We start from the raw sequence: 13,379 nt of genomic DNA, 5'->3' as shown, positions 1-13,379 counted from the left end.
ACACATGACCCTGAGGTGGATCTCCTGTCATCAGGATCAGATCCCCAATCAACATCACAGTATGCCACTAGAGCTACTAGAGAGTGCAGAGAACAAGGCTTGATATGCAAGCCATGATGAATTGTACCCTTTAGATACCTCAATATCCTCTTAACTGCCTTCCAATGTTCCTCCAAGGGCTGACTGAGAAATTGACACACTTTGTTGACTGAAAAGCTTATTTCAGGTCTGGTAAGAGTGGCATATTGCAAGGCCCCAACTATGGACCTATAGAGTGTAGGATCTGCAAAATAATCTGCTCCATGCTTGCTTAGTTTGGCACCACTGACCATAGGTGTAGAGATGCCTTTAGCTTCAGCCATGTCTGCTCGTTCAAGAAGATCACCAATGTATTTGGTCTGAGTAAGTAGGAGAGACCTATCTTGCAAGTGATGGACTTGAACACCAAGAAAATAGTCTAACTGACCCAATTGTTTTAAAGCAAATTCAGAATTAAGCTTTTGAACAACCTCTTGAATGAAGGGCAGAAAATTCCCTGTGATAATGATGTCATCTACATAGACCAAAATATAGATGATACTTGACTTATGATGGAAAGTAAAGAGGGAAGGATCACAACAGCTTGCCCTGAACCCAAATTTGATTAGAGCTGTCTTCAACCTATCAAACCAAGCTCTTGGAGCCTGTTTGAGCCCATATAAAGCTTTGTTCAGCTTGCAAACTAGGGTCTTGTCTGAACTTTGAAAACCAGCAGGCTGCTGCATATATACTTCTTCTTGGAGGGCACCATGAAGAAAGGCATTATTCACATCAAGCTGGTGAATATGCCACTGTTTAGACACAGCCAGGGTAAGAATCAAACGAATTGTAATAGGTTTAACTACAGGAGAAAAAGTTTCTGCATAGTCAAAACCTTTCACTTGATGGTATCCCTTAGCCACCAATTATATACGATAATGTAGAAACATAACCTTCAAATAAGAGTGAAATATGGGTTGGCGGGCTAACCCAACCCAACTTGTCATTAGTTCATTAAAATACGGGTTGGACTGGACTAACTCACTTTTAAGATTTGGATTCAAAATCCTAATCCAACCCACCAAAATAAGTGGGTCAAACGAGCTACCCAGTGGGTCAAAATCATTTTGCCACCCCAACTTTGATATGATAATGATAAGAATTGAATAAATTTGTTTTTAGTCCTCGCATTTGTAGTGAATGTTAATTTTAGTTTCTCATTCTCTGAACAAGAAAGTTGCAATTTGGTCGCTAAAATTAGAAAATTGTTGAATTTAAGTGCTCGACTGAAAATGAACTATGTAGTAATATTTACGTGAGCATTTCAAGATGACTGCTCTTTATACCCAAATCTCAGCCATTGAGGCCGTGTCACCCGGGTAACATAGGTTGAGACATTCTCCCAAGACCCTTAAATAATACCATTTATTTTCTAATTCCCTGATTAAAACTTGTGGCAAATGAATTGATGAGAAAATCCTTCGTACCAAATCAAAGGAAATGATTACATGACGATTGGTTTCATAAGAGGTAACCAACCAATGCAGGGTATCGTTCAAGAAGGCCACAATTTTGAGATCAGCAGAACCTATATCCACATATTGAGCATAAGTACCCCCGTGGTCAAACCAGGAATTTGTTTTCATGGAAAAAATGCGAATAATAGTATGATCATTAGCTACTTGGTATGGATCTACTTCATGAATGATCAAAGGAATCATGATCGTAAGAACGAGCACTTGTTCATTCATTGTCGAAAAGTGTGGGGTTTGTGGAATTCGGTGATGCAGCATGTAAATGTAGCTTGGGCATGCCCGGGTTCTGTTGAGGACTTATTGCTGATGTGGGGGGGTATTCGAGCTGATGCAGACAAAGAAATCTGGGAGTTGGTACCTTACTCGATGGTTTGGACAATATGGCTCGAACGGAATGAATGCGTCTTCAATGCAAAGGTATTATGCTCTGAGAGTGTTTGGGATTTCTGCTTGTTGAGGTTGTTTTGGTGTATTAAAGGTGATTGGAAATAGTGCTCTTACAGCTTGGAGAAATTTGTGAGGAGTTTTGAGTTTGTTTGAAAATCGGCAGCAAAAGGAAAAGTAAGGATAGTAGCGTGGACACCACCAACGGGGGAGCTGTTGAAATTCAATGTGGATGGAGCATCCAAGAGGAATCCGAGAACGAGTGGGATTGGAGGGGTGCTAAGGGATGCTAATGGTTAGGTTCTGGGGTACTTTGCAAAATCGACAGGGCAAATGTGGGCATATGAAGCTGAAGCGCAGACAATTTACCAAGCTTTGGTGTTCTGTCAGCAATTTCATTTCTATGATATAATTATTGAGAGTGATTCATCTTTAGTAGTTGGTTGGGTGTTAAATGGGGAGATAAGGCTGATGAAAGGATATTTAATGAAGAGGTTTTCCTCCACTAACTACTATCAAATCTCTTTCAAGACTCAATCGTAGTATAGTATCGGGTTTTGTCGTCTCGATCCACAGGGATTGTGTTGCTACGTATTAATCTCACTAGCTAGACATTGTTTGAACAATTTAACCATGATATGTGTTTTATTTAGATTTAAATAAAGGAAAATGCTGAATAAAGCGATAAAAGAAATTTAAGGAGGCAAATAAAGAAGAAAATGTATTTGGAAAAGAGTTCACTTGATTTACAACTTATCCTCAACCAAAATACTTTTATAAGATGAAATTAACATTTAAGATGCCGATAAGAGCTATTCACCTACTAATTCCTTAGTTAAGTGAATCTACCAATTTAGAACCTAGCCTTAATTCCTTAAGCCCTAGTGATCATAAAAGGAGCATTCTAGCACATACCTACTCGATAAGACATTCTCATGCTCTGTTCCTAACCCAAGAAGTTCATGTCCTAGTGGATAGAATCTCTGACTGTCACTCAAGAAATCCTAATAGTTCCTACTAGATAATCCTATCCTAGAGAGGTGAGTATCCCAACTTGTCAATCGGTATAGATCTCTTTTCCAACTCATGATATTCATACCTAAGAGTTAATGTCTCCTATTGTCACCTAGAAAACCTAAACCCTACCTAAGACATGCCTTTCTTAAGATGACTGATGCAAGAGTGGTTTCTCTCATTAACTAAATTCACACCAACTTCTCAATTGTCATGCAAATCCTAAAAAACATCATATTGGCAAAAGATACATGAACGCTCAAAGAGAATCAATAATCTAAGACATAGGATTTTTTCCCCTTTCTATGAACCTAAGCTACATTAACCCATATCAATTTCTCAATCTATTTATGAATTAATATAAACTCTTTAAATTACCAATTAACCAATTGAAGCATTAAACATAGAGAGAAACACCAAATAATGAAAATCCATAATTATAATTGCATAATAGTATATTGAATAAGAGAAAAAACCAAATTAAGTCATCTCAAATACTAAAAGAGAGTCACAACAAAAAAATAGGTAAAAAGAAAAGCAAAACTCAAAATAGAACTGAGCCATGAACATCCGGAGAAGCTGTCACCTCTCCATGGCCCTGACACCGGCCCTCAAGGGTCTAGCCTTCCTCTCCACCAAGAAATTGCCTCCAAGTCTCACAAAGGTTTTTTATTTTGTTTAGGAGAAAAGAAAGATGAAAAAAAAAAATCCCAAAAAAAAATAGGTGAAAAACGGATTTTATAGTGTTTTTTCGTGTTCTGTGCGTTTTTGTCCTTTCTGCTGCCGTTTATGATCGAGAGCAGTCGCGTGCACCATATGTCTGTGCACTCTCATGTTGGATCACTAGAGTAGCTACGTGGCGCGACGTCATGCGAGGGCACACGGTAAGCTGCTGGACCCGCGACACACTGGATCTCAGCGTCCATAATTCTATTTTTCCATGATTTCTTCTTTTTTTTTCCTCCAAATCTTCTCCTAAAATAAAACAAATAAAGATAGATAAGAGATAAAAATATGATAATACCTTCAAATAAACTTATCTAATCATAAATTAAAGTAAATAAATCCTAATAATATCTAGAAAATAATATAAAATGTAGAAAAATACTAAAATCAAATAAAAACATTAAAATGCATGAAATAAGCCTAAAATGTCATAAAATGACTAAAATATCTTAAATAATATATTAAAATGCATGGAAATAAACTAGAAAAATAGTCTTAAATCCCGGGTCATCAAAGGCTATGGAAAATGTTTCAACTATTTAATCAAATAGATGAGTTAATGGTTGTTGTTCGCTGTGTGGGTGCGGCACATGTATTGAGGGAGGGGAATAGCGTGGCGGATTTTCTAGCAAACCACGGTGTGGAAGGGAAGATGACATCTGGGTGTGTTGTGATGTTCATGCTGTGTTTTAGCAGACATCTCCATGGGTGCTGCAAGTTACTGTTAAAGCTTAATGTCTCAGGTGCTGTCGCATGAAGTTATTGCAGGAGGAGTCATTCTATTTCCTTTGATTGTTTATTTAAGAAAAAAACTTTTGATTGTTGGTTTGTTGTGTTTGGCGGGTTTCACTCATTTTATCTATGGTGGGGGTATGTTTTTTGCTGGTTTGGTGGATTGCTCAGGTTGGGGACATATCAGATTTGGAGCATGGAGAATAAAGGTAGAAAAGTATATGGTTGATCTGATTATGTCGTACCAAAGATTAAGGGAATGAGCTAGCAGATGTAAGAAGGCATGTTCCATAGTGATTTGCGGCATGCTGGGTTACAAAAAATGGTATATATGATGCTATGGTATGGCAAGGGAAAGAATATAATCTATATATTTCAATGGGTAGGAATTTGTATGTATTTAGTATTTACTTGGTTAATTCTTGATCTGTGTACTCTTTTTTTCATCCTAATGGTTTTTCCCACTGGGTTTTCCTTATGGGGTATTTATGAGGCACAGTTTCTTGAGTGAGGTAGATTACTTGGTGGGAGTTCCGTTTTGTACTCTATCATGAGAGGGTTTCCTCATGACTTCCTTGTATCAATAAAGTCTTCTCTCTTAGAAAACAAAACCTAATCATATTGATCTTAGAACTATGAAGTACAATGATGTGCAGTAAAACGGGATTGAATAAATGAATGGCACTTACAAACCATGTTACAAATGGGGAAAACAAAGAACAAAGAAAAGAAAAGGAAGAAATCCTTCACAGTACATCGAAGAAGGAAGAAAAGATAAGAATATCAATATTCGATACTCACAAGGGGTTGTCTAAATGACCCAAGATAAAAAATGGGTTAAATAACCCAAGCCTAGGTGTTCCAATAATATTACTATATGTGTTTTTGAAAAATTTCAACTCATGTTACATGTGTCATTATAGAATCCAACTCATTTCATGATTCATTTTTTTATATATTTGTCATATTCATTTTATTAAATAATTTATTTATACTTTAAACCCATTAATTAGAATAAACTACACAACAAACCTTTTTTCTGGAAAAAAAAAAACAATCAAGAACCCTAATTCCCAATTTTGAATGTTCTGTTTTAATTTAGAACCCGAAATCTCATCATTGATAATCACCGGAACCACTTAAATCATTATTTTGTTTTTCACCATCGTATTGCTTTTTCCCTTTCATTATTGTTGTTATTATTGCTTTGCTAAATATACAACTCGAGTTGTTGGTTTCTCTTGCTTGCTGCATATAGTCTCCACCCAGTTCTTCATCACGTGGAAGATGGAGCAATTTTAGTAACAAATAACCATTTGTTTGTTCTTTTTTTATTGTTAATTGCCGAAGGAGGTGTTTAAAATTAGGAAGTTCCTCTAATGGTTGAAGGAGGTGTTTCCGTGGAGACTCACTTCCATGAAATAGAACACTCAAAATTTCCAGTGATTATCAATGGTCAGCGTGAGACTTTGGGTCCTATACTAAAAAAGATTATTTAAAATTGGGGATTAGGGTTCTTGTTTTGTTAAAAGAGGTTAGTTGTATAGTTTATCCTAATTGATGGATTCAAAATATAATTAAATTATTCAATAAAATGAACTTCATAAAAATATAAAATAATAATAATAATGAAATGAGTTGGATTTATGGTGACACATGTAATATGAGTTGTAACTTTTTAAAGACATATGTAATAGTACAATTGGAACACCTAGGCTTGGGTTATTTAACCCATTTTTTATCTTGGGTCATTTAGACAACCCCTACTCGCAAACACAAATAATCTCATCATGCTAACTCTCTCTATCAAGCAAAAAATACAAAATCAAAGTGAAAACAAAATAAGGTTTTTAAGGTCTTACCTTTTTCAAGTAACAGAGATGGGAAGCAAGAGAGAAGACCAAGAGGAAGGAGGAGACGTCGACGCTGCTGGTGGAGGAAGGACGAGTGTCGCCGCTAGCGGAGGAAGAAGATGAAACGCGCAAGAGAACAGGAGACGAGAAGCGCCGTATTTGTGCGTTATGAGTCACGTAGTCTGTTTTGATTACGTTTGTTTGATGTTTAATTAGATAAGGTTGTTTTATTTTAATTTATCTTTTTTTAGTCATAAAATAATAATAAAAAAACAGTACAAGTGTCCCCTATATGTGTCCAACAACAAAGGTGTGTCGACTCAATATACAAGCCGTGTCCGAGCAAAGAAATAATATTTATTTATTTAGACACGCCCAGACGTGTCCGACACGTGTTGTCCGCGTGTCGGACACCCGGACACGCCTCTGTTTTGAAGTGTCTGTGCTTCCCAGATCATGTGTAAAAGTTATCCTAAGGGGGGAGCTAGGATAGAACTTATCCGAACAGGATAGGATACGAGTTATATATTTTCTTTCAGTATCCTAACTCCAAATTAATATATTTTAATATTATATAATTTATAATTTATAGTAATATTAATTAATAAATATAAAATATTAATTTAAAATAAAATAAAAAATAAATAAAATTATTATTCATAAATAGTAAAATAGACTACTCACTTACAAATATTGATTTATTAATAGTAATAGACTAATTTAATATTTTTATCTCCTATTATTTAAAAATTACTTATCTACTTATATAATAATTTAAATATAAAGTACTTTTTAAATAATAATATTTTTTATTTAGTTCATTTTTATTGTTTATCACGTGCAACAACTAAGTGAAAACCAATTGGTTACAAATATTGATTTTTTAATAGTAATAAACTAATTTTCTATTTTCATCTCCTATTATTTAAAATTATTTATCTACTTTTATAATAATTTAAATTTAAATATAAATTACTTTTGAAATAATAATATTCTTAATTTAGTTAACTTTTATTATTAATTATCACGTGTCACATCTAAGTGAAAACCAATTAGTTAACTGCATAATTTTATTTAAAATATAGGCTATCTTCAAAAAAATAAAATAGGCTAATTAATCAAATTTAAATTAATTATAGTGATTTTAAAATATAATTTCATTCATGAAAATGTAAAAAAATTAAATTTAATAGAATAATCCATTTTTAAATGTACCTTTTATTCAAATATAAATTTGATACATTTATCCTTATCATATCTTATCCTTATCATGTGCACCTCAAACACAGGATACGATAAGAGTCTATCCTACTCTTATCCTATCTTGTTAACACATCATTTTCTATCATATCCTGTCCAGACCACCAAACAGACCCTTAAATGCAACATCCTAATAACCTTCTTGTTTGCTTCCGGTTTGAAGGTAAATTACCAAAAATCAGAACTGATTGGTTGCAATGTCCAATCAGAGGAAGTAACGAGGCTTGCAAGCATGTTTGGGTGGTCCGTAGGATCTTTACCAATCTCTTATCTTAGTGCTCCTCTGGGGGGCAATCCAAGAAGGACTAACTTTTGGAAACCCATGTTGGATAACCTGAGATGCAAGGCCATAGCTTATAACTCAAAATTTATCTCTCTTAGTGGAAGGCTGGTGATCACTAAATCGGTCCTCTGCTCGATCCCGTTATATTTAATGGCAGTTTTTAAAGCTCCATGGGGAGTAATAGAGGAAGTGGAGAAGGTCTTCCGTGCTTTTATCTGGGGTCGAGACCAAGGGAGGAAAAAGATCAATTGGATTGGATGAGACCAGATTTGTCTTAATAAAAAGACTGGTGGCCTGGGCCTTGGTTTTAGAGAATGGAAAAACAGGGGGCTCCTTTTGAAATGGGCATGGAGGTATGGTAGAGAGGTGAGCAGTTTGTGGAGATTGTTTGTGGTTGAAAGATGTAATCAGGACCCTGACTCATTGTTGTGGCACATGGAAACGAATAGCCCATCCTCTAGTTCCAGAGTTATTCAAGATATATGGAAAGTACTAAAAGATGATCATATGCTATCTGCTGGTTTTAAAGAAAATCTGCTAATTTCAGTAGGTGATGGGAAGCATGTTAATTTCTGGAGAGACCCTTGGGTCTCTGTAGTAGCTCTTTGCCATATGTTTCCGAGACTTTACTCCATAAGTGAAAACAAGGATGCAAAAATCGTAGATGTAGGCACCTTTTCTAGAGGAAAATGGCACTGGACACTTGCTTTTCGCAGACGACTATTCTCATGGGAGGAGGAGCTTCATATTCAATTCCTAGCTTTTATCAATGGCATAATTCCAGCTGCATCGGGTAGAGACAGTTTGATCTGGTGCCATAATCAAAATGGTGTCTTTTCGGTGAAGGATATGTGCTGTTGGTTTGAGAGCCTTGTGTTCACATCTTAGAATTGGCAGGTTCCTAAATCTGTAAAAAAATTCCTTCCCCCTAAAGTTGCTCTTTTTTTTCTGGCAAGCACAGCGAAACAAAATTGCGACAAGAGCTAACTTAATAGCAAGAGGTGTTTATCTGAATGGGAACTCCTGCTGCTGTTTTTGTAATGAGGCCATTGAATCCTTCTCGCACCTATTTCTTCACTGTCAACCCATTTGGCTTTTGTGGTGTGCGATTATTAATAGGGAAAGTTTATCCTGGGCAATGCCATTTTCCCTAGCAGATCTCATCCTGGAATGGGAATCTCTCCCCAAGATCTCTGATAAGTTTCTTTGGAGCTTGATTCCCTATGCTTTATTGTAGTCGATTTGGATTGAAAGAAACAATGTATGTTTTAACCAAAAGATGTTCAACATTTATGAGGTTTGGGACTTCCATCTCCTGCGCATTGGGTGGTGGACTCAAGAATTGCTTCTCCAGAATTCCTATAGTACTGATCAATTGTCCAGAAATTTTGAATTACTCAGATTTGCTTCTAAACCCCCCAAATCAAAGGTATGCCATCTGGTCTCCTCCTGAGGCAGGGTTAATTAAAATAAATGTGGATGGGGCAGCGAGAGGATCACCGGGGAGATGCGGTATTGGAGGGATACTAAGAAACAATTCACTTGAAATCCTGGGTTTCTTTTCAATAAAACATTGGTGAAGGATTTGCTTTTGAAGCTGAGGTTTGTGCTATCTATGAGGCCTTACTGTTTTGTATCAACAGACAACTGAGAAACCTAATTATTGAAAGTGATTCCTCTTTAGTTGTCGGTTGGGTCAAGAACGGAAGCAACAGACCATGGAAACCATTGAATAAACTAAACCAGATTGATGTGTGGCGCTTGGAGACAAATTGCTTGAAGGTGAAGCATATTTTCAGAGAGGCAAACTCAGTAGCTGACAAACTAGCAAAAAGGGGGGCTGATCATCCTAGGGACTTTTTCTACTTCAAGGAATCTGTGCACGATTAAGGCTTTGCGCTGCTTCTATGGGTTTATGCTTGAGACTCCGTGGATTTCTTTCTCTGGGGGGTTTTCCTAGATGCTGTGTATTTTTGCTTGGTGGTTGCCCAGGTTTAGGTACTCTTTTTTCCTCTCCTTGAGTTTTTCCCACTGGGTTTTCCCTTGGAGAGGTTTTGATGAGGCTTTCTCCTGGGTTGTTCTCCCCACCTTTATCTTTTTAGGCAGTTGTTTCTTATCTTTTCTTTCTGTTTTGTTTTCTACATGAGAGGAATGTTCTTATGGATACTCTTTAATTAATATATGCAGTTGTTTCTAAAAAGAAAATAAAAATATTTTTACTAATATATAGGTCAAGTCAATTTGAATTATATATATAAATAAATACCGATTGTCCCAAATTGCTCTGTCCTATTTTGTTAAAACTATTGATATTATTTAAAATTCTTAATTTATGCACATTTAATGCAGGTTAAAGGAAACTAGTCCATTTTGGACTATATAAATGTATCTCATACACCTCTTAGTACTCATACAAAGCAAAGAAATTAGAAGCCTATAGTTATTATTCACGACTCATTTGAAGATGGTTGAAGCTAAAAGACTTCTACCTATTGTCAGCATTGTGGTCATCATTTTGCTAATAGGTGAGTTCAATTTCATGATGTCCATTCTCATATTTGTTTCTTTGAACTTACATTGGATTAGTATTTTTTTATAATTTAAGAAAAAATTTAAAATTTTGAAAAGTAAAATTATATTTTTAAGTTTAGTTTTTATGTCTCAAAAATCAAAAGTTTGCTTGAGATTATTCACCAATAAGATATCATTGGCTTTTAGTCATTAATTATTGGGTTAAATAATCTGGAGGTCCCTGGAATTGTACCCTGTACGAAAATAAGTTCTTGAAATTTATTTTTCCGATTCCGGGTCCCTGAGAAATTTGTTTTAATCAAAATAGGTCCCTACACGTGTTAACAGCTTAGGTGGCTCTTTTTTTGCACAGTCATTAATTTCACGTGGCTTTTATAATTTTCTTTTATTACACATGGATTAATCAATTAATTATCTAATCTTAACTCTAAATTAAACCACAACAAACCCAACCCCTATCTTCAGAAAATCAATCTTCACCATTGTTTCTTCATCACCCATTCACGCTCACAAATAACTCCTTCATCGCCCTTCATTATTGCTTCATCATCATCCTCACGAAAGCCAGATCTGCTTTCATCATCATCTTCATCTCCCTTCATCATCGTTTCATCATCATCGCCCTTCATCATCGTTTCATCATCATCGCGACTTCCCTCTTCTTCCACTAACCTCTGATCTTCTTCACCACCAACCTCCGCGACTGGGTTTTGGGGTCGAGCATCTGGGTTTTTGGTTCTGAGATATGGGTTTTTGGTTATGTTGAGCTTTAATGTGGGTTCTAATTCTTCAAGTTTTCTCATCCGATCTGGGTTGAAAAGCTTGCAACTTTCAGTTTTTTTGTCATCCTTGAGCTTCGCTTTGAACAAATTGGTGGTTGGGGATGGTGGTCCGGAGGTGGTGGTTGGGGATGGTGGTCTGGCGGTGGTGTTGTGTTGAAGATGAAGAAGCTGGATGAATAACTGATTTTTTTTTTGCCTTTTTTTTATTTGCAGATGAATAAAATTGATTTTTTCAGAAAGGAAATGATATTTTGGAATTTTATTATTTTGATGCTGATAGAGTTAGGGATTAATTAGATTAGAGATTAATTAGTTAGGGATTGATTTTGGGATTTAGTTGTTAATTAAAATTGATTAACACAGTTGGCATAAAAGAAATACAAAAATTACACGTGAAATTGATGACTGTGTAAAAAAATTAGTTACATAAGCATGGAACACGGGTAGAGACTTATTTAGATTAAAAAAAATTTCAGGGTCCCAGAATCGGAAAAATAAATAATTCAGGGACTTATTTTCATACAGGGTACAATTCTAGGGACTTCCAGAGTATTTAAGCCTTAATTATTTATAGTTACATCTTTTTCTCATTATTATTATTATTATTAACTAACCATTTCTTATAACAAAGTAAGTTACAATACATAATTCTTATAAAAATTAATTTACGTGAAATCAGGTCATGAACAAGCAATGAGTGAGACTAATTTGATGGATCATCCTTCGCCATTTGGTGACCTTTATAAGTGGAAGTGTTGCGGGCTTAACTATTTGTATGACTGTAATCCAGTTCAGCTTGGAAAGAATCACTGTGGATATCTCTGCAATCAGTCTTGCAAAAGAGAAGGCGCTTGCACAATTGTTGACGACAAACCTTATTGCCGTTGTTATTGTTGATTATTTATTTTTCATATCAATAATAAATAATCGGTACAAGGACCGCATGAATTAGCCACAAATACTTGTTTCTATAATATAAGTAGTATTGTACCTGTGTCATGCACGATTGATATTATGAAAGACACAAATTTATGATATTTATAGTGGAATGATAATCTATCTATATATGAATATAGTGGAATGATAATCTATCTATATATGAAATGAAGGTTTTCTAGAAACCTATGTCATGTGTCATCCCCTCAATAATCCAGTATCTCTCAAGGAAAAAAATATATTCCACTTTTTCTGTTACAACATATGACCATCTCTCGCCCTATTTAATATCCTCTAATATTACAAAAATTTAAAATATTATTTTTAATTTCAATTTTAATTTGTTATATAACATTTACTTGAAAGTCTTTTTAAAAATATACTAAATATTAGAAGAAAAAATCACAAATTCGAAAAAATATATACATAAAAAAATCACAAATTTGAAAATATGATACAGAAAAATAATTTTTATAATTTTTATTTTAATTATTATTTTTTAAAAATATAATTAATGTTTGTATTTATTTCGAATAAAAGCAAAACTAGTCTAAGGCGTCAAGGAAAACGGATGCAATAACATCCGACAAAGGAAGCCACCAAACTCACAATAAAAATATTGAAAAAGCTTTTGTTTTGTACAGTAGTATGAATGTAAGATCAAGGCTTGCATGGCATTAAATGATTGATTTGTAAGCATTTGCCATATATATCCAACACTTCAATGTGGAAGCAAGGGTGAGAGGATTAATATGTTTGGATGTGCTTAACTCTCTAGTCTCTACGTATTCAATCGACACTGAAAAGGATGTGGTTGATGGCCAAAAATTAAACAATTAATCTTGAATATTGTATGGAAATGAAACTCTAAACTGGCCGCTGGCCAAGATGAATATTTCTAAAAGTCCAGCAATTTCATCAGAAACTAATAGAATACTAGGACCAATTTATCTTTCCTTAGAATCAACACAAACAACCAAAACACAAATTAGATTTAAATGAACCCCAAACCACACAATTTGCAAATCCTTGCCTGAGAAAGTTTCAAATCCACACAATTCCAGAAATGCAAGCAATTTGACATGCAATGAAAATATCGCATTCATCATAACAAGGCACACACCATCCTCAGCATACACAGAATAGACAACCAAAGCACAAATTAGATACTCCAAATCAACCCCAACCCAGAAATTGCAAGAGCTAGTCTGTATTTTCCTTACAAAAATGCTTGAAAGTTTCAAATTTGAAGCAACGTAACTATACCAAAAATGCAAAAACATTGACAAGCAAAGAAAATATCAAATTCATCATCATAAGCCAC

Source organism: Lotus japonicus, chromosome 1 (genome assembly GCF_012489685.1).
Source record: "Lotus japonicus ecotype B-129 chromosome 1, LjGifu_v1.2".
Taxonomy (NCBI): domain Eukaryota; kingdom Viridiplantae; phylum Streptophyta; class Magnoliopsida; order Fabales; family Fabaceae; genus Lotus; species Lotus japonicus.
Note: the sequence above shows the minus strand (reverse complement) of the source record.